This window comes from Microchirus variegatus (genome assembly GCF_963457635.1).
Source record: "Microchirus variegatus genome assembly, chromosome: 14".
Lineage (NCBI taxonomy): Eukaryota > Metazoa > Chordata > Actinopteri > Pleuronectiformes > Soleidae > Microchirus > Microchirus variegatus.
This window is the reverse complement of record NC_139815.1, coordinates 6,207,201-6,226,226: the sequence shown is the minus strand read 5'-3', so window position 1 is coordinate 6,226,226 and position 19,026 is coordinate 6,207,201. Positions and strand designations below refer to the sequence as shown.

The window sequence follows — 19,026 nt, the reverse complement described above, 5'->3', positions numbered from 1 at the left end:
GCGACCTCGCCTCTGTCTGCCTGTTCTCCCCCCATTATCTAAACGCACACAGCGTCGTCAATTTACATTCACAATCTCTTGCACCACAAGAAGCACTTTCTACTACAGGAATGCAAATGCACACTCGACAGTAGAATGAGGCCTTTGAAAGTAGCAGCTGCAGCAGATTGTTTTGTTTTTTGACAGTGTATCTCAAAACAAAAGTTAACATTGAAACTAGGGGTGGACGATACTGAAAATTTTGGTATCGATCCGATACCGATCCAATACCAGTCAGTATCGTCGATACCGATACGATACCAATGCTTACTGCGCTCGTTTCACGCTGCTCCGTCCTTTCGTTTGGAAAGTACTTTATACTTTATTGGGTTGGCTAAAGTAACAAATTACCAGTTGCACTTAAAAGTATGTATTATCCTATGTCGAAGATGGCCAAAATATTAATTTCACCACTATTATCTACCTAGATATGCCAAACTGAAAGGCCTCTGTTAATGACCGCTGCCTCTGGGTCGGTGGTGTGGGTCTGTGGGGGTTTCTCTCCTCCTCTCTCTGCCTCTGAAGCTTGGCATTTTCCTTGGCGAGGTTTTTCATGCGTTTGTATAAATTAGTTGTATTGCCACTGTATTTTACAGGCGTTTTACAAACTATACACTTTGCTGTTGTTTCATTTGTGACTTCAAAATAAAGCCACACAGCGCTCCTCTGTCTCGTGTCCACCATTCCTCCGTCTCTCATCATCTGTGTGAGTAGTTGCCACTGCCAGCAGCACTTCTTGCTTGTTTACCTGGGTCACGTGACAATAAAGCACAAGAGGACGGAGGAGGAGCAGAGTGTTCCTGCCTGGCTGTGCTCCGCACTGTGACAGCAGCAGCGGCACTCAAAGTTGCGACACTTACACAGAAACAGACAGACAGGTCGCCTCCGCAGTAGCACGGACAGGACAGGAACTGAAGTATCGATATTATTAGGCTGGTATTGATCAATATCAATACCAACGTTAGATCGACTTCTAAGGTATCTGTCTGTCCACAAAAAGGACATCCCTCCCCAGTACTGGGATCCAGTCGAGCTCTGTATCTGTTTGTAGCTATAGCTCCATTTATGATCCTCCACTGGAGATCAGCCATTCGTTTTTAAACAGGAGGCTTATACAGGAGCCGCCAGCAGCCTTTAGGAAGAGTCTGCATTGCAAACCTCTGTCCATTTGGATTCTCTTTGGCCCTACAGACTTTGACACAGCTGAGGTACAGCTGTTTTTTCCCACAGGAGATGAAGTCGCCAAGGACTGGAGTCTTCATGGAAAGAAGGCCACTCTTCTCTGTCCACTGTCCCACAACAGGTCTGACGGTGAGTGATGGGAACATGTATACTGCTCTCCACTGGTCATTTAGGGTCCGGTCCTGGACAAAAGCCAACAGCGGAGCAGATAGGGACTGCAACACCTCTCCAGTAGCCTTCCCTATTAGTCTGGAGGACCTGATGTTAAGTGTTGCGGCTAATGCCGTTGATGGATTCTCCATTAAGTGTCCTAATTTCACAATTCCAGCCTCAACAAAACGAGGCCTCACAGTCGCAGAGAGCACCCCACTGGGTAGGAAAATATTGAAGATCGGCTTCTCAAACAGCCACATTCCAGGCCTGGGGTTAAGAGGCCGGATGACGTCCAAATTCCTCCAGGCCTCCATCACTGACCTGTAGAAGGAAGTTAGTCCTATTAGGTTGTAAATGGACTCCTGTAAAAGGTGCCTGTCCAGACCAAGCCGTCCAGCCTTCCTCAGGATGAGCTGCGCAGGAGCTAGTCAACGCTGAGAGCAGCCATACAGCAACCTCTGAGCCGCTATCCTGGACCTGCGGTCAATGAGGCCTTGTCCTCCCTCTGCCACAGGAATGTACAGGACAGCTGCCCTCAGCCAGTGACGACCCGACCAGAAAAAAATCCAGCAGCAGTCTTTGCAGCTCTTCCACGAGACCTGGTGGTGGAACCAATACCTGCAGCTTGTGCCCCAACGTGGAGGCGACCAGGTTGTTGATAGTCAGGAGTCTTCCCCTGTAGGACAGCTGAGGGAGCAGCCAATTCCATTTAGAAAACCTGGCTTCAACCTTTCCCAGCACTACCTCCCAGCTCTTTTTTTCCAATGTCCTCGTTGCCCAAATCAATCCCAATCTAAGGTTGCCCGGGAGATCTGGGGAGAGTCCTTAGCTCCAGCGCCCCATCAGACAAGCTCCACTCTTCCCCCAGTTTATCTTAGCTGAGGAGGCTTTCCCATACAACATCAGGGCCACCTCTGACATCCCCCTGGTCCCGAACAAAAACATTCACATCATCTGCGTAAGCAGATATGACCACAGAGGGACAGTCAGTCAGCCCTGGAAGAGAGAGACCCCTCAGCCGGGACCTCAGTCTAATGAGGAGTGGCTCAATGGCCACACTGTAGAGCTGGCCTGAGATGGGGCAGCCCTGCCTGATCCCCCTCTTGACTAAGATAGGCCTGCTAAGAACTCTGCCCACCTCTACCACACAACAGGCATTGCTGTAGACCACTTGGCAGGCTACGTCACGCGCGTGTCATGTTCTCTCTACTGCGCATGTCAGTTGCAGAAAGCACTATTGTGAGCAACACAACAGCATCAGTCTTATTGTGCTGTCGATTGCATAAATCGTTTACAAACAAAAAAAAAAGCCTGAAGTTTCACCGGATAGCGAGTTGTAGCCTTTTCAAGACTAACCAGAGACATCTTTGATTGCAAGACATCAGGAGGAGTGACTGGAACGAGTAAATGATAAAAGAAGGAAGAATTTGCCTTGCTCACTTCATATCAGTTAACGTTACATTAATTTTTGTCATCAGGTAACAAGCTAACATAAATGAAGTAATTATTACTAGTCATAACAATGTTAAAAAACAATGTTTGAGAGCAACAGCATAATTAAACTCAGGTTTAAGTCAAACTACCGTAGCTTAGAAGCTAATGTACTCCGGTTGTTTTGCTAGTTGTGTAGAACTTTCCAGCAGGTATGGAGCATGTATATTTTCCTGTTTTTCTTCTGTAACTGATCATCAGAAGCTATATGCTTTGTTGGTTTACAACCTATTAAGTTGTGTGTAGAATAAAACCTCTTAAAGACACTCACGTTGTTGCCCTTCCAAGGGTAGTTTGTGGAGCTGTAGGAAGCAGCCTGTAAAAATCTGGACAAGTAGTGTTGCTAATACTGTAACCGTTCACTTTTGTAAGCATCCAGAGTCATGCAGGAAGTTAAGTTCTAAAGACTCGGAGTGTCGATCAGGTACGAGTGGATATCGGGCCACTGCAGATGGGGCCACTTGGTCTCGTCATTAATCCACTCACAGGCGCCTAAAGCATATGTGTCATCAAGCTGTATCCCATTCACCAAGGTGAATTTCCAAGCATAACTTGCTTAATCACTAAGCGACAAGCTGGCATAGTACGATGAAAACATCTCCTTTCTTTTAGCCGTCTGAATTCGTACATGTGAGCCGACACGATAACACTGCTACTTAAACGCTGAGTGGTGCTCTTCTGCAACTGCGCTGCGCGCGCATCCGCTGTGTTTGTTAACAGAGAGCCCTTCAGGCAGGGGCGGAGCTACAGGGGGGCAACTTTTGTGTTTTAAAAAACTTTACTTGTAAAAACATCTGCAACTATGTCCACAAGCTTTTCAAAGTAGTGTAACAAACAATAAATTGACCAAAAGTCTATAATTGTAAATATAATCTTAGGCCCCTGACTCACTTAGCTACGGCCCTGCATCAAACGTGGCTCACACACAGCGAGTCTGCTGCGGTGACTCTGCATTCCGGTAAAGAGAGGAGCGACTGCGCTGAGATTTCTTAGGTACCAAATTATTAAAAACCCATTTCTTATTTATATGTCATTACAGATCTAAAAAGAACTTGTTTTGAAAAAAAAAGTATGATAACTCGCTGTAAATCGATGATCCATGTGCGGTGCATAATAACAACTCTGTGACTTCTCTGTCACAGAGTTACGCAAGCGCCATAGCTCTGGCTTACCTTGGTCAATTAGGATGATTGACAGCTTGTTTTAAACCTCTAAACTGGTAGAATCAGACCCCGGTCCCCAAATGCATGTGAATCACTTCATTAGTGAGTCAAAAGGACATAAATGCATATGACGCATTTGTGCGGACATTCGCCTTTCTCTAATCATAACGATCTAATGTCGCTCTGTAATGATCAACCAGAAGGGGATTTGTTCCCAAAGCATGCTGGAAAGTGTAATTCTTCATTAGAAGTGGTTTTGTTCCAGTGGAAATAACTTCTTGGTCGTAGAGTGATGAAAATGGTACCGCTGGAATCCGCTGTCCAGTCAACGCGTTTTTTTTGTTTACATAATCACGCTGACGCTCTCGGTGTTTTAACTGTGTTTCGTGAACACAAGAATGGTTTATATGAGCTTTTAGCTGAGTTTCTGACCTTTCTGTGGGTATGCAGCATGTCTGTGTTTGTTAAAGTAAGATATGGTTTCATGACGCTTTTGTCGCTGCGTCTGACGCTGCCCCCGATCCCGGGGCACCAGCCCCATGGGGACAGAGAGAGGAGGCACCGCCGAGACACAGCAGAGGATCCACTGGCTCGATTGCACCCTTGGCCAGGAGGGCAGACAAGTCCTGACTTAGAGCTAAGGCCTTCGTCCGGGTCGCTGACGACAGTCATTTTGACCCAGCTGAAGGCTAGGCGTCGGAACTGCAATTCGTACCCCCGGGTCAAGGTGGAAACCATCCAAGGGTCTGAAGTACAGGCAGCCCAGTAACTGAGCTGCTGATGGGAAAAAACATCAGACGGCCGGCCCCGAAGCCCTAGCGCCTGCCCCCCGGCCTCCTGAGGCTCTGGGGGGACGGCAGATAGGCTGTGGCGCACGAGGCAGGCGCTCAGGGGCCCGAAACCCATCAGCAGGCTGCTGAGCAATTTGCTGAACAGGCCGCTGAGACCTTCGTAGACCACAGGGTAACCAGGTGGCTGAGAGTGATGCCTGGGAACAGCAGAGGGGCCTCTAGGCCTGCTAAGAGCGGAGACTCTTCTGCGAAGACCAGATAGCCGCTGCCTGGTCTGCATAGCCTGGGCAGCTCTCTCCAGTGCTTCCAAAGCAGCTGGACCAAAAAGCTCCCCTGGTTCCACCGGCACAGCACAGAGAACCTTCCTACATGCCTCCGACAGGGGCGACTGAGCAAGCCAAACCTGGCGGCGAGTCTGGACAAGAGTGGACATCGTGCGTCCTATCTCCCTTGATATGAAAGCAAACGCCTGTAATGAGGCATCGCTTAGACTCTGCAGTGAAGGATCAACTTGAGCTTGTTTCAGAGAGGTTGACAGGCTCAGCAGTAGATGGGAAAGGGAGTTACCAATACGACCCATTCGTGCTGCAGCATCATAGGCCTTAGAGAGAAGGTCGTCTATGACCCTGCATTGTGGCCAGGGACATCTGGCATCCGGCCTCAAGGCCTCATCAGGAGCCAAAATGAGGGAAACAATGGCAGGCTCAACCGATGGCATACGCCCCAGCCCAACCTGTGCTGCAACCTGCATGGCGGCTAAGGTTCGGGCATCTGTGGTCGAGTGGGAAAGGGCCCTCGTGTCCCTCCAACACGCATGAAGCTCCTACAAGTATTCCTCTGAAGGAGGAACGATGAACAAGGTCGGGGCAGGGCTGCGCCACAAAAATCACTTTATAATAACAGTGACCATACAATAAATAAACAGTTAGAAAATAAGATATTTATATATAAAGAGTTATTATTAAAGAGTTTTCTACTCGCTCTCTTCCCCTCTCACAACCACACCATGTGAAGAAGAAGAAAAGGAAAACCACTGAAACCACCGTGAATGAAGCAGTGAGACATTATCTGGCTGCAACTACTCAATTGGCTGCATTTTCATGCTATCTGTTGGTAACCAAACAGCTCTCACAGTCGTGTGTGCTGCAGTCACAGTTGGGGCAGATTGTGCAACGCTCGCTCACAATAATGGCACATACAGTTAGGTCCATAAATATTTGGACATCGACACAGTTCTCTTTATTTTGGCTCTATACACCACTACAATTTGAAATGAAACGAACAAGATGTGCTTTAACTGCACACTTTCAACTTTAATTTGAGGGTATTTACATCCAAATCAAGTGAACGGTGTAGGAATTACAACACTTTCTATATGTGCCTCCCACTTTTTAGGGGACCAACAGTTATTGGACAATTGACTGAAAAGCTATTTCATGGAAGCAAGCCATCATTAGGCTGAAAAATCAAAACAAACCCATCAGAGAAATAGCAAAAACATTAGGTGTGGCCACATCAACTGTTTGGAACATTCTTAAAAAGAAAGAATGCACCAGTGAGCTCAGCAACACCATAGGACCACAGAAGACCACAGAAAACCACTGTGGTGGACGACAGAAGAATTATTTCCCTGGTGAAGAAAAAGCCCTTCACAACAGTTGGCCAGATCAAAAACACTCTCCAGGAGGTAGGTGTTTGTGTTTCAAAGTCAACAATCAAAAGAAGACTTCACCAGAGTGAATACAGAGGGTTCACCACAAGATGCAAACCATTGGTGAGCCTCAAAAACAGGAAGACAAGATTAGAATTTGCCAAACAACACCTAAAAAAGCCGTTATAATTCTGGAAGAACATCCTCTGGACAGGTGGATTTCCTACTAAATCTTGGCGTACGCCAAAACCCAGAAACTGTTGTACGCACAAATAAATTCAGATGTATCAAAGTGTGCGTACGCATGGATCCAAGCACGTTTCCTTTGTACATCCCAAATCAACGTGGAATTGAGCGCACATGCAGAGGTGCCAAACTCCTCCCTGTCCACGCCCCATTTACATATGCAAATCAATTTAAATAGGCCCTGCGATTCACCTCTTTGATCAAATAACTCACTGAACAAAGAAAAGTAAAGGAATTTCACACCGTCTGAGCAAGAGATTCAAGAGTGAATGAAAAAAGTGAATGAAAATGCGCAGGGAGATTTTGTTTGACACCCTGTCAACAGGTATAAAAATGACAAAAAAGATGTGAGTGGGAGTGTGTGTGTGGGATCAGAGCAGTGCACACACGCACGCACGCACACACACACACAATACACTCACAATACACATCGCTCGTTCGTAAAGATGGCAGGACATTAAACACTTTGACTCATGTTTAATTTTTTTATTTTATTTCTCACGATTAAAGAATGCAGAAGTGCGCCGCGGCTGACATTTGCAACTTTACGCCCGCTTTTACTGACATGAATACTGAACACAGAGAGACAATCAGGGGCTTGTTAGAAAGCTCTGTAGCTCTAATTTCACCAGCAGAAAAAAGCAAAGTAAACCAAAAACATGATGGCACAAATGTGCATGGCGCTGGTTTTCATCATAAGGGACAATTAAAATAATAAACTATTTACTCACCCAGAAGCCACCCATCGCGCACTGTTCCAGCTTCCAGCCTGTTCAATTTGCGCATAACATATGATTTGAACATTGATGGAATGAAAATGTTTCCTATTAACGTAAACACATTCTGTGACTTTTATAGCAATGTGTGTCCAGTCAATAGCTCCGACTACATTAGGGAAACCGGCTCTCGCTGAAAATTGCGCTTAATGTTGGCCTGTTCAACAGCATTGTATGGGAGTGTGATGTACCTGGATGACATTCGGATGATTCCATCCCACACAGCTGGCATGGCTCGGCTCAGGGTTGACTGGCACACTCCTGACCGCATTGGCTTATGAGCCAATTATCATTGTTTGCAAGTAAATCCTCGCGTTCACTAAATACTCGCTCACGTCGGATTGTTCATAAGTGTGTCTCTGATGTGCACATCACTCTGATGACTACATGTTTTCACATTATTAACAGTTTCCCAGCATCACCACTAAGTGTCGCCAAAGGAACAATAGCTGGAGAAACGGGCGTACGCCAGTCATGAAGTTGGCGTGAGCAACGCACATTTCCACGGTCATTTCACGTTTCATACATCTGAACGTGAGCGTGGAAAAGGACGTACGCCACGTTTTTGTGCGTACGCAACCTTTGTACATCAGGCCCCTGACCTGAATCTGATTGAGCATGCATTTCACTTGCTGGAGACCAAACTGAAGGGAAAATGCCCCAAGAACAAGCAGGAACAGAAGAGCGTTACAATAGAGACCTGCCAGAGCATCACAGAGCATCACAAGGGATGAAACCCAGCGTCTGGTGATGTCTATGCCTTCCAGACTTCAGGCTGTAATTGACTGCAAAGGATTTGTAACCAAGTATTAAACAATGAAAGGTTTATTTATGATTGTCCAATTACTTTTGGTCCCCTAAAAAGTGGGAGGCACATATAGAAAGTGTTGTAATTCCTACACCGTTCACCTGATTTGGATGTAAAAGCTGAAAGTGTGCAGTTAAAGCACATCTTGTTTGTTTCATTCCATTCCATTGTGGTGCATAGAGGCAAAATAAACAGAACTGTGCCGATGTCCAAATATTTATGGACCTAACTGTATCAACAAAACGTCAGCTGTAATAAGTAGCTGCCTACCATTGGCAACTACTACAGCAATCAGAATGAGAAAATATCTTTTTGTTGATTTTTTGTGAATACTTTAAATATTTAATTTCATACTGTTTCACAATAATGGCAGATATCAACAAATGCAACCGGTGTTTCAATGCAAATATTGTTGTTGGTGAGTTCAGTTTGTTATATGAACATTATTCCTGAGTCTCTGTGACATATTAGGAGGATTTTATGGCCAGTTGAGTTAGATGTATTACATAATGCACATTTAAGATAACAACCCAGTAATTTTCTGCACCTTTTAGTGTTTTTAAAACCCTTCTTTCATTTTGTCTCTCATGAAAACTGAAATATGAGTTTTGACAGCAGCACAACACACATTTAACTATATTTCCAACACAGGAAATAAAGCCATTTGCTTTCCCAAGTGAAATCAATGAAACAGTAAAGAGTAAACATATCAATGCTATTTCACTATGGGAAACACCCTCTGGCGTGACCGATCATGGAAGCTCCAATGACACCACGTCTGTCATATGACAGACCAACAATCTCGAGATGCACGGGCCAGCTCGCCCCCCTTATAAGCGCACCTGTGCGCTGTACCCGCCATTCTCAAGCGTATTTCTTCCACCCCACCTATGCAAGTAGGGCAGTGTTGTGAGATACCTCACTCGGTTATCAGAGAACCGGGGTTACGTGAGTCACCCAACGTTCTCTTTCAAACCTCCCTCGGTATCTCACTATGGGAGATATAGCCCACTTCCGGATTTGCATGCTCCGAAGCCCACAAAGCCCCGACCTACAGTGGGTCAACACCCTAAACCCTCCCAGGGGCTAGCACGCAATTAACCCGAACCCACACTCAGGACTGAATGAGCCAGAGAAGTCTTGGTCACATCCAGCCTGTAAAACCGAATGAACGTGTGTGGGGATGCCCAGCTGGCAGCGGCACAAATATCCCTCACTGATACGCCCCTGAACAGGGCCCAGGAGGTGGCCATACCTCTGGTGGAGTGGGCTCGAAGCCTCTCTGGGGGCTGCAACCCACGACTCTCGTACGCCAAGATTATAGCCTCCACAACCCAGTGTGACAGGCGCTGGCGCGTCAGGGCCCTACCCCTGTGAGAAGGAGCCCAGGACACACAAAGCTGGTCGCTCTTCCTAAATTCCTTGGTCCTGTCCACATAGATGCGTAAAGCTCTCACAGGACAAAGTGCATTGAGCCGCTCTTCATCTCCTCCTGTAAACGGCGGTGGGTGAAAGGCAGCAGCTCAAGTGTGGAACAGCTGTAGGCAGAATCCCTAACCTTAGGCACAAACGCCGGGTTAGGACGCAGCATCACCCTCCTATAATCCGCGGAGAACTGCAGACATGAGGTGTGCACAGACAAAGCATGTAATTTACTTATCCGTCTAGCTGAGGTCAAAGCCAGCAGCAGGATAGTCTTAAGGGAAAGTACCTTTAAATCAGCAAATTGTAACGGCTCGAATGGGAACCCTGAGAGCGCCTCCAGAACCGTGGGTAAATCCCATGACGGGACCAGAGGTTTATTCACGGGCCGCAGTCGACGCGCACCTTTCATAAACCTCCTAATTAGAGGATGCTGCCCGATAGGCGCACCTCCAAAACCCACATGACAAGCTGAAACAGCGGCCAAATAGACCTTAATGGTGGAAAAAGCTTTATCACCGTCGATTAAGTCCTGCAAGAAGCATAACACATCCGGGACAGAGCACTGAAACGGAATAATATCCTTAGCCTCACACCACCGCTCAAACACGCTCCATTTATTATCATATAATGATCGCCGAGCGGGGGAAACGCGTAAAGCAGCCCGTTTAGCCACGGGTGCGCCAGTGCGTCCGCACCCAGCGGTGCGTTCCGGTCTCTTAACGAGAAGAACAGAGGGCACTGTGCGTTTTCGTGCGATGCGAAGAGATCTGTTCAGTACACCCGGCACATGCGCCGCGCGTAACGATAGCAGGTGCTCGCTGCTCCATAATATCAGACTCTGAGCCAGCCTGTGTAACCTCACAGAGCGCGTGCCTCCCTGCCTGTTTATGTAAGCCACGGCTGTCGTGTTGTCCGCTCTGATCAACACATGACACCTTCCTAGGAGAGGCAGAAAATGTTTGAGCGCCAGGAAAACAGCCAACAGCTCCAGGTAGTTTATATGCGCCTGGTGAAGCGTCGGGGGCCAGGTCCCGTTCACTGACCTGCCCTCGAAAACCGCTCCCCACCCCGTTAACGAGGCATCCGTTGTAACTGTCTTCCTCATCACCACGGCTCCCAGTGGGACGCCGGTAGTGAATATCCCTGGGTCTCTCCAGTAACGGAGAGCCAGGAGGCATTCCGGGGAAACCCTCACCATACGTCTGAGGTGACGTCGTGCGTCCAGATGTAGGGAGGATACCCAGCGCTGGAAATCCCTCATTTTCAGCAGTCCGTGCGGAACCACAGAAATTGACGACGCCATCAGCCCTGACAGCCGGAGACAGTCCCGTAAAGACACTGAATTTCCCCGTTGAAATAGAGCCAGGTGACGGCGAAAATTCTCCACCCGAACCCGAGACAGAAAGACCCGAAACGAAACAGAGTTTATTTCGAGACCCAAATACTCGATATTCTGAGTGGGAGACAAAACACTCTTTGCGTGGTTTATACTGAAGCCTAAGCTGTGCAGCCTGGCTATCAGTCTCTGCGTATCTCTCTTCGCCTCCTCCCTGCTGGGAGCACAAAGGAGAAAATCGTCCAGATATGCAAACACTCTGAGGCCCGACGCTCGCATCGGGTTCAGGGCTTCCACACATTTGCTGAAGACCCTCGGGGCTAATGAGAGCCCGAAAGGCAGGGTCTGATGCTCGTAGGCTGCGCCTTTGAAAGCAAACCTGAGATATTTCCTGTGTGCTGGATATATGCTTATATGAAAATAAGCGTCCTGCAGATCCACAGAAGTGAACCAGTCGCCTGGTCGGATGGATCGGAACAGAACATTGTGTGTGAGCATTTTGAATTTGTATTTCCGGAGGTGTAAATTGAGGCAACGCAGATCTAGGATCGGACGTAATGAACCTCCTTTCTTTGGGATGAGGAAATAACGGGAATAAAAACCCTGATTTCTCTCCCCCTCCGGTACTGTTCGAATCGCCCCTCAGCTTAATAGAGAAGATATTTCTCTCTCTAAAGCCTCCGCGGCTTCCCCCGTAGCTTCTGTCGGTAGCACCCCGTTGAAGCGAGGCGGCTTCATTGCAAATTGCAGCCTGTAACCCTTGACAACGGTTGTAAACACCCAGGGGTTGACTGCGCATGCTCGCCATACTTCCGCATTGACAGCGAGAGGACCGGGGGCCTGAAGCTTAACAGTGGACCAGCTGCGCCCTCTGTTGGCGACAGACTGTCCTGCACCTCTTGGTTTTCTTTTTTGTTTTGTGTTCGCTTTGCCCTCGGCTTTATGAATAAGCCTGGTTGCAACAGCGTGTTTATTAAAAAACCATGTGAAGTGCTTTGTGTGAACATTACACGTTTTCCCACTTCCCTCTGAACTCTCCCCGAGGGGTGTTGAGGGGGGGTATACAAACTCTGCACAGGGGGAACGAGTGCGATTTTTCTGTCTCGACTGTGAACGGGACGGCAAAACGGTGCCGTTACACAGCGCTGACCGGAACATTGGTCCAGCATAACAGTCCTCCGTTTCTTGGGAGGAGAGGGTAACAACCGGTCTGTTCCGTGGGGGCTCAGAGCAGAGATCTCCATGAGTGCTGACTGCTGAGCTTCTGTCCCCGCGCACCACAGCACCTATGCCGACCGCTTTTTTTTTACGTCCGGGGGGTGGGACGGGCGGTTAGGCCCTGCGCCTGGAGCAGCAGCTACAGCGGCAAAGGACTTTCTGGGCCAGCGTTTCTGGGGCTGAGCTCCGCGTTGGTGAGACGCCGGCTGCTCAGATGACCGCGGCTGGGGCTCCTTATAACCGCTGCTGCGTCCTCTCGCCGCAGCCACAAACCCATGACGTGGTGGCGGTGCGAGGCGAGGAGTGACCTTGCGTGGAAGGCAGAGATCGAAGGCTTCTCCCTGCTTCTTCCTTAGGTCACTGGTTTGTTGCATGGCCGTAACAGCCTCACCAAACAAGCCCTTAGCCCTGGACGGGTCGAAAGGAGCGTCAAATAATAACCCGTTTGTCCTGATCCGGCAGGCTGGAGAGGTTTAGCCAAAGTGCTCTCTCTCCTGCCACCGCAAGCCCCATGACGCGGCCGCTGCCTTGGACAGCACCTCTGGAAACCCGGAGAGTGAGATCTGTCACGACACATATCTCCTCCCAAATCTTCGGGCTTGGTGAGCCCTTGTCCAGGAGGAGACCCATCTCCTGAAAAAGCTCAGCCTGATAGGCCATCAGCAGAGTGACAACGTTTAAGTTTTTCACTGACTGGGCTGCTGACTTGTACACTTTCTGGTACATGGAGGCGGGGCCCGCCGCGGAGAGCGCGGAGCGATGGTTAGGGTGGAGGCGGGATGCCACCGCCTGCTCCACTGCTGGGGGGTCCCCAAGACCCCACTCCTCGTTGTTAACGACCTCCAGGCCAGAGTAACCCTTAACGGGAACTCTGTGGCGGAAAGGTTTATCCCAAAACCGCTTCATCTCCCTCATGCATGCTGGAACGGCAGGCATGACCTGATTCGTCGGTGTACGGCGAGAAGGCAGAATTTTCCCGTCATAAAGGTCCCTTTCCTCACCCTTGTCATCCGGTGACGCGGGCCAGACGATACCCAGCCGGGATGCTGCCCGCTTACACACCTCATGCAGGTCGATCTCCGAAGGCGCAGGGGTGGGTTGGATTTCCCCGCTGACGGAGCTGGGCGGGGCGGGATGTCTGGGCTGGAGGGAGTATGGCGTCCTCATCATCATCCTCGTTCTCTTCGTTAAGAAGGTCCAGATTATCATCCTCCTCCACACACTCTCCTCCGTACTCGTCTTCCGAGTCGAGGAGCTGGTCGAATAGCGGTGGGAAGTCCTCCACCGGGAGGTTATCCCAGCTTGCGCTAGCTTTAGCCGGCTTCAGCTTAACCGCAGTATCGGAGAGACAGGGGTCGGCTTTAGAAGCGGCTGAAACTCTGAGGCGCCGCTGTAGGATTCTTGCTGGCATGTCGCTGCAGTGCTGGCAGTATTCGGAGTCCGCGAGTGATGCTTGCGCATGCTGGACTCCCATACAAGCAATACAGAGAGGATGTGGATCTGTCCCTGAAATTGTAAAACCGCAAGAGGCCGGGCACGGGCGGGACTCGACGTCCTTCACCTTGCCGCTAGCCGTTGTCCCCTTAGAGGAAGCGGTAGTCATGATGACTAACCTCGACGGTCAGTTGCAGAAACACCACAAGCTAAAACCTGACGGCTAACGTTGCAGTAAATACACACGGCTTTCGCAACGAAAACAGGGATAATAAAAAAACGATGAGCAATCCTGAATATAAAATATTCACGCTCGGTGACTACCTTTACGGCGCGTCTGAGAGCAGTTAAATGAATATTCCGAAAACAGGAAAGCTGAGGAGCTCGGTCATCTTCACGTGGAAGAAAGCGAGAATGGTGGGTACAGCGCACAGGTGCGCTTATAAGGGGGGCGAGCTGGCCCGTGCATCTCGAGATGATTGGTCTGTCATATGACAGACGTGGTGTCATTGGAGCTTCCATGATCGGTCACGCCAGAGGGCGTTTCCCATAGTGAGATACCGAGGGAGGTTTGAAAGAGAACCTGTAAACACCTTTTATTTCCATCATCATATAGTGACAAAAAATGCAAAGCACACACATTAAAATAATAATAATACAAACTTAAAGGTCAAAACTTGTTTTTTTAATGCTGCTTTTCCATCTGTAACGCATACAGTACCTGTTTCACAGTCCTGCTTTGTACATGTGAAACAAACAGTGCACAAAATCTATATCTATGGCTGTTAAATAGATCAGCGGCGCCATCCCATCTCCTAATCAGCAACTGTTTCATTGATCAAAGTGGGATTGTTGGGCGTTTGTCATCAGCATCTGTACAATGCTGCCAAACATTTAATATGGCAAATAGGCCATGCCATGGCAACCCGACATAGAGGCCAGCAAACAATGCTCCACACACCATGGCAACAGGGATGGTGGCGGTGAGAGACGGCTGGAGGAGTTGTTGGCCTTCTGCTTGTTTACAGAGACACACAGAAGAGGCTGAAACAAGACAGGGAGATGCTGAGGAAATGGAGAGAGAGTAGATAAAAGAGACGGAGATGCAATGAGAGTCTGGCCTATATCTGACTCCCAAGAATCATGTTTTGTTGCCAGTTCCATTTTCTACCGCGATCGCATATACGCAGCACACACACCCAGAGTGACGCGCTCAAATGTCCACAGATGTTACACGATATGGTGTAGTATGTGTGTACATGCTGTCACCACCTTGCCCTCACAGTGTGCTCTTCGCCTTTCATCCCATTATCCCGTACACAATGTACAAAAAAACAAAAAAAACGATTCACATATGAATTCTCATTTCCTACGATTCAGAATCAATACAAAATGTCCGAGAACTGTTTTTTTTTTTTGCAAGTATGTGATATTGCTTTTATGCAACAGTTACGATTCCATCTAAGCACGGATAAATGTTTAAAACTTAATAAATCTGAAAAGAAACTATAATGTCTCAACTAACAATTATTTTCGTACTCGATTAATCTGTCGCTTATTTTCTAGATTAATCGTTAGGTCTATAAACTGTTAAAAAACGTTGATCAGTATTTGTCAAACCTGGAAATGACTAAATATATAGTCAAATAAATGTTCTTGAATGTCTTGTCAAAGTCAAAGTCAGCTTTATTGTCAATTCTTCACATGTACCAGACATACAAGGAATCGAGAGGATGTTTCTCATTCGCCCGCGGTGAAACAGTCAAAGCGTACAGGCACACAGAGAGACAGACATTTCCTAACACTGAACTAAAAAATACCTAAATTTAAAGATATGAAATATAAAATATACACCCAATAAAAAGAAAATACAAAAGTGCAAAAAGTGCAAAGAAAAAGGCAGATGTAACCGTAGTGGCAGTCGAAAGATTATAGAGGTATGTTATGTGCTTTATTCATAAAAAATAATTTAACAGTATAAACAGTGTGATATATAGTATGTAAATAAATAAAAATAAGTGTGTGTGTGTGTGTGTGTGTGTGTGTGGGGGGGGGGGGTGTTCAGCTTCCTGACAGCCTGTGGGGTGTGGCTGGGGGGAGAAAGGGGAGAGAAATTAGCTTCCTGACAGCTTGGTGGATGAAGGTTTTTGTGAGTCTGGTGGAGCGGGCACGGAGGCTCCTGTACCTTCTTCCAGACGGCAGGAGGGTGAACAGACTGTGAGCAGGGTGACTGGCATCGCTCACAATCGAGATGGCTTTACGGGTGAGGCTGGTGGTGTATATGTCTTGTAGGGAGGGGAATAGGGCACCAATGAGCTCCCGCCCCACACAGTGATGCAGCTGGACAGGATGCTTTCGATGGTGCCCCGGTAGAATGAGCACATGATGGTCGGGGGAGCTTTTGCTCACTTGAGTTTGCGGAGGAAATAGAGGCGCCGCTGGGCTTTCTTCGCCAGTGATGCAGTGTTGGTGGTCCAGGAGAGGTCCTCGCTGATGTACACCCCCAGGAATTCGGTGCTTGTCACTCTCTCCACAGCAGTGCCATCGATGGACAGTGGTGGGTGTACAGTGTGGCCTCTCCGGAAGCCAACAACAATCTCTTTAGTTTTACTGACATTCAGCAGGAGGTTGTTGTCTCTGCACCACGTGGTCAGAAGGTCGACCTCCTTCCTGTACTGGGTCTTGTCGCTCCTGGTGATGAGACCCATCAGAGTGGTGTCTTCGGCAAACTTCACCATGTGGTTTGAGCTGTAGGTTGGTGTGCAGTCTTGAGTCAGCAGGGTGAAGAGCACGGGACTGAGCACATAGCCTTTGGGGGCCCCTGTGCTGAGTGTAATGCTGTTCGAGGTGTTGTTGCCTGCTTGTGGCCTCCGACTGAGGAAGTCCAGCAGCCAGTTGCAAAGGGAGGAGTTGAGTCCCAGCTGGTCCAGTTTACAGATGCGCTGTTGTGGGATTATGGTATTGAATGCTGAACTGAAGTCTATAAACAGTATTCTCACATTTGAGTCTGATGTGTCCAGGTGGGTGAGGGCTGGGTGGAGACCTCCGCGTTTGCCCCTCTTCTGCTTCCTCGCACGCCGCTTCCGACACTTCCGTTCCGGGGGAGGAGTGGCAGTCCAGTCCTGTGTTGTCACAGGCCAGCGAAGTAATCCGAGCTTCAATAGTGTGTCTATGTCAATGCCAAAAGCTTTGTGAGTATTACTATTGCAGATGTCTAGCAGAGCCTGTCGACTGTACTGATATCCCGGGGTATACAGACGAACACGATAAACTATCGGACAAACACATATTAAAAAAACAAAGACACCGCATTTTGTCCACAGACCAAAAGGATTCAGTTTTAATGATTTCTTTGTTATGTGGAGCAAATAAACAAAGAAAATATTCACAGTTAAGAAGCTGAAACAATCAGAAATCTTGTTTTAATCATCAAAAAAGCTTTGAACCGATTAATCGATTATGAAAATAGTTGATGATTAATTTAGTAATCGATTAATCAAGTAATTGTTTCAGCTCTCAATGTCTCCATTTGTCATTCTGTTATGCAAAGCAGACGATCATCCTTTGCACACCTATAGGTTGAAGCAGAAATTTGAATTTTGAATCAAATCGTTTTGAATTGATTTTGAATCGATTTTGAATCGTGAGATAGTGAAAGATTCCCACCCCCAGTGGACTCTTTTCTCACTCTGCTCAGAGACAGGACAGACTTCTGCCATTAAACCCTGTGCCAAGCAACAACTTATTTACGGTAGAACCCTCTCTCTATGTGATGAGATTCCAGTCTTTATATGATTGGGACAAGAGCGATATTTTCCTCGGCGGTTTTACGAAAACGTGAGACATGAGGGCGGACACATGCACAAATACACAACTCGGCAGTTGACAGTGAAGACACCTGTGCACACACGGATATACACAGACACAATGATTTCTTTGTTATGTGGATCAAAGAAATTCAGAAAATTTTAACAGTTAAGAAGCTGAAACACCACAGAAACTGGTTTGTATTCTTCAGAAAACACTCAAACCGAATAATCGATTATCAAAATAGTTAATGATTAATTTAGTAATCGAGTAATAATCAATTAAAGGAGTAACTGTTACAGCTCTATAATCAAGTATTGTCATACTAGACTAGAACTTATTCTCAGGATATGCCTGTCTTCTTCAGAGCTGCATTTTAATCTGGACAAACATAAATACTAGTACTTAGGTAGTCATTAGGTGATTGTAGAAGTATGGAAAAACACATATTTTTCATCATTGCAATAACTGATAAAACACTGTGCAGATTTATATTTTCTTGGAATATCATAACACTGACTGACTGTTTTCTTGGCTGTGGGAGCAGCTATTGGCCAATTAATAAATGATCATTTTAGTGGCGCTGAAACAATCAGTGGATTAATCGATTATTTAAATCAAATTAAAATTGACAACTATTTTGATAATCCATTAATTTTGAATCCATTAGTTTGAGTGTTTTTTGATAAGAATTAAAACCAGATTGTTCAGCTTCTTTAACAAAGAAATCAAAGTATTTTAATTTTGTGAACAAAACAAGACATTGGAGAATATAATAATTTCCAGTTTTGGGAAAAACTTGATTTTCTGACATTTCATGGACCAAACAATGACTTCCTTCCATTCAATGATGAAAATAATCAGTATTAAGTCTGTAATTATGTAATTGTCCATAATATCCTGTGTATGTGTCATTTAATGTCACACTGTGTGCAAAAAAAAACATAGGTGTCAATTTATGGTGGAGGCATTTATCCACATAGGAAATAATTGCACAAAAAAATTAATTAAACAAAAATTGAACACATCTCAAGCAAAACACAAACATTATGAACATAGGGAAAAAGCCGGTAGGATTTTGGCACGTCAAATAAAAGAACAAGCTGCATCAAGGACAATTACAGAAATGAGAACTGACTCAGGTTCGACTACCATAGACCCAAAAGAGATAAGCAATATTTTTTAGATCATTTTACACTAAACTATATACCTCAGAATCTCTAGGAGAAGCGTCACTGATTGAACGTTTTTTTGAGAAATTAAAAGTACCGACAGATAGTGTAAGTCATAGCGAATCATTGGATAAACCTATAACTAGATTAGTGGTAGACCAAGCTATACAAAACATGCAGAGCTCAAAAGCACCGGGGCCAGACGGCTACACCTCTGAATTTTACAAGGCATTCAAAACCCAAGTCTCACCTATTCTACTTGATGTATATAACGACGCACTTACGAAGGGTCACCTACCATCAACTTTTTATCAGGCAATTATCTCCTTAATCC

The 19,026-nt window shown here is 46.8% G+C and overlaps 1 protein-coding gene across 1 annotated transcript in view; it reads right to left on the bottom strand.

The window, feature by feature from the left end:
• pde3b (phosphodiesterase 3B) overlaps window positions 1-19,026 on the bottom strand; it is a gene marked incomplete at both ends in the record, with an annotated part of 120,376 nt that overhangs the window by 51,793 nt on the left and 49,557 nt on the right. The gene's annotated exons all lie outside the window — the stretch shown is intronic.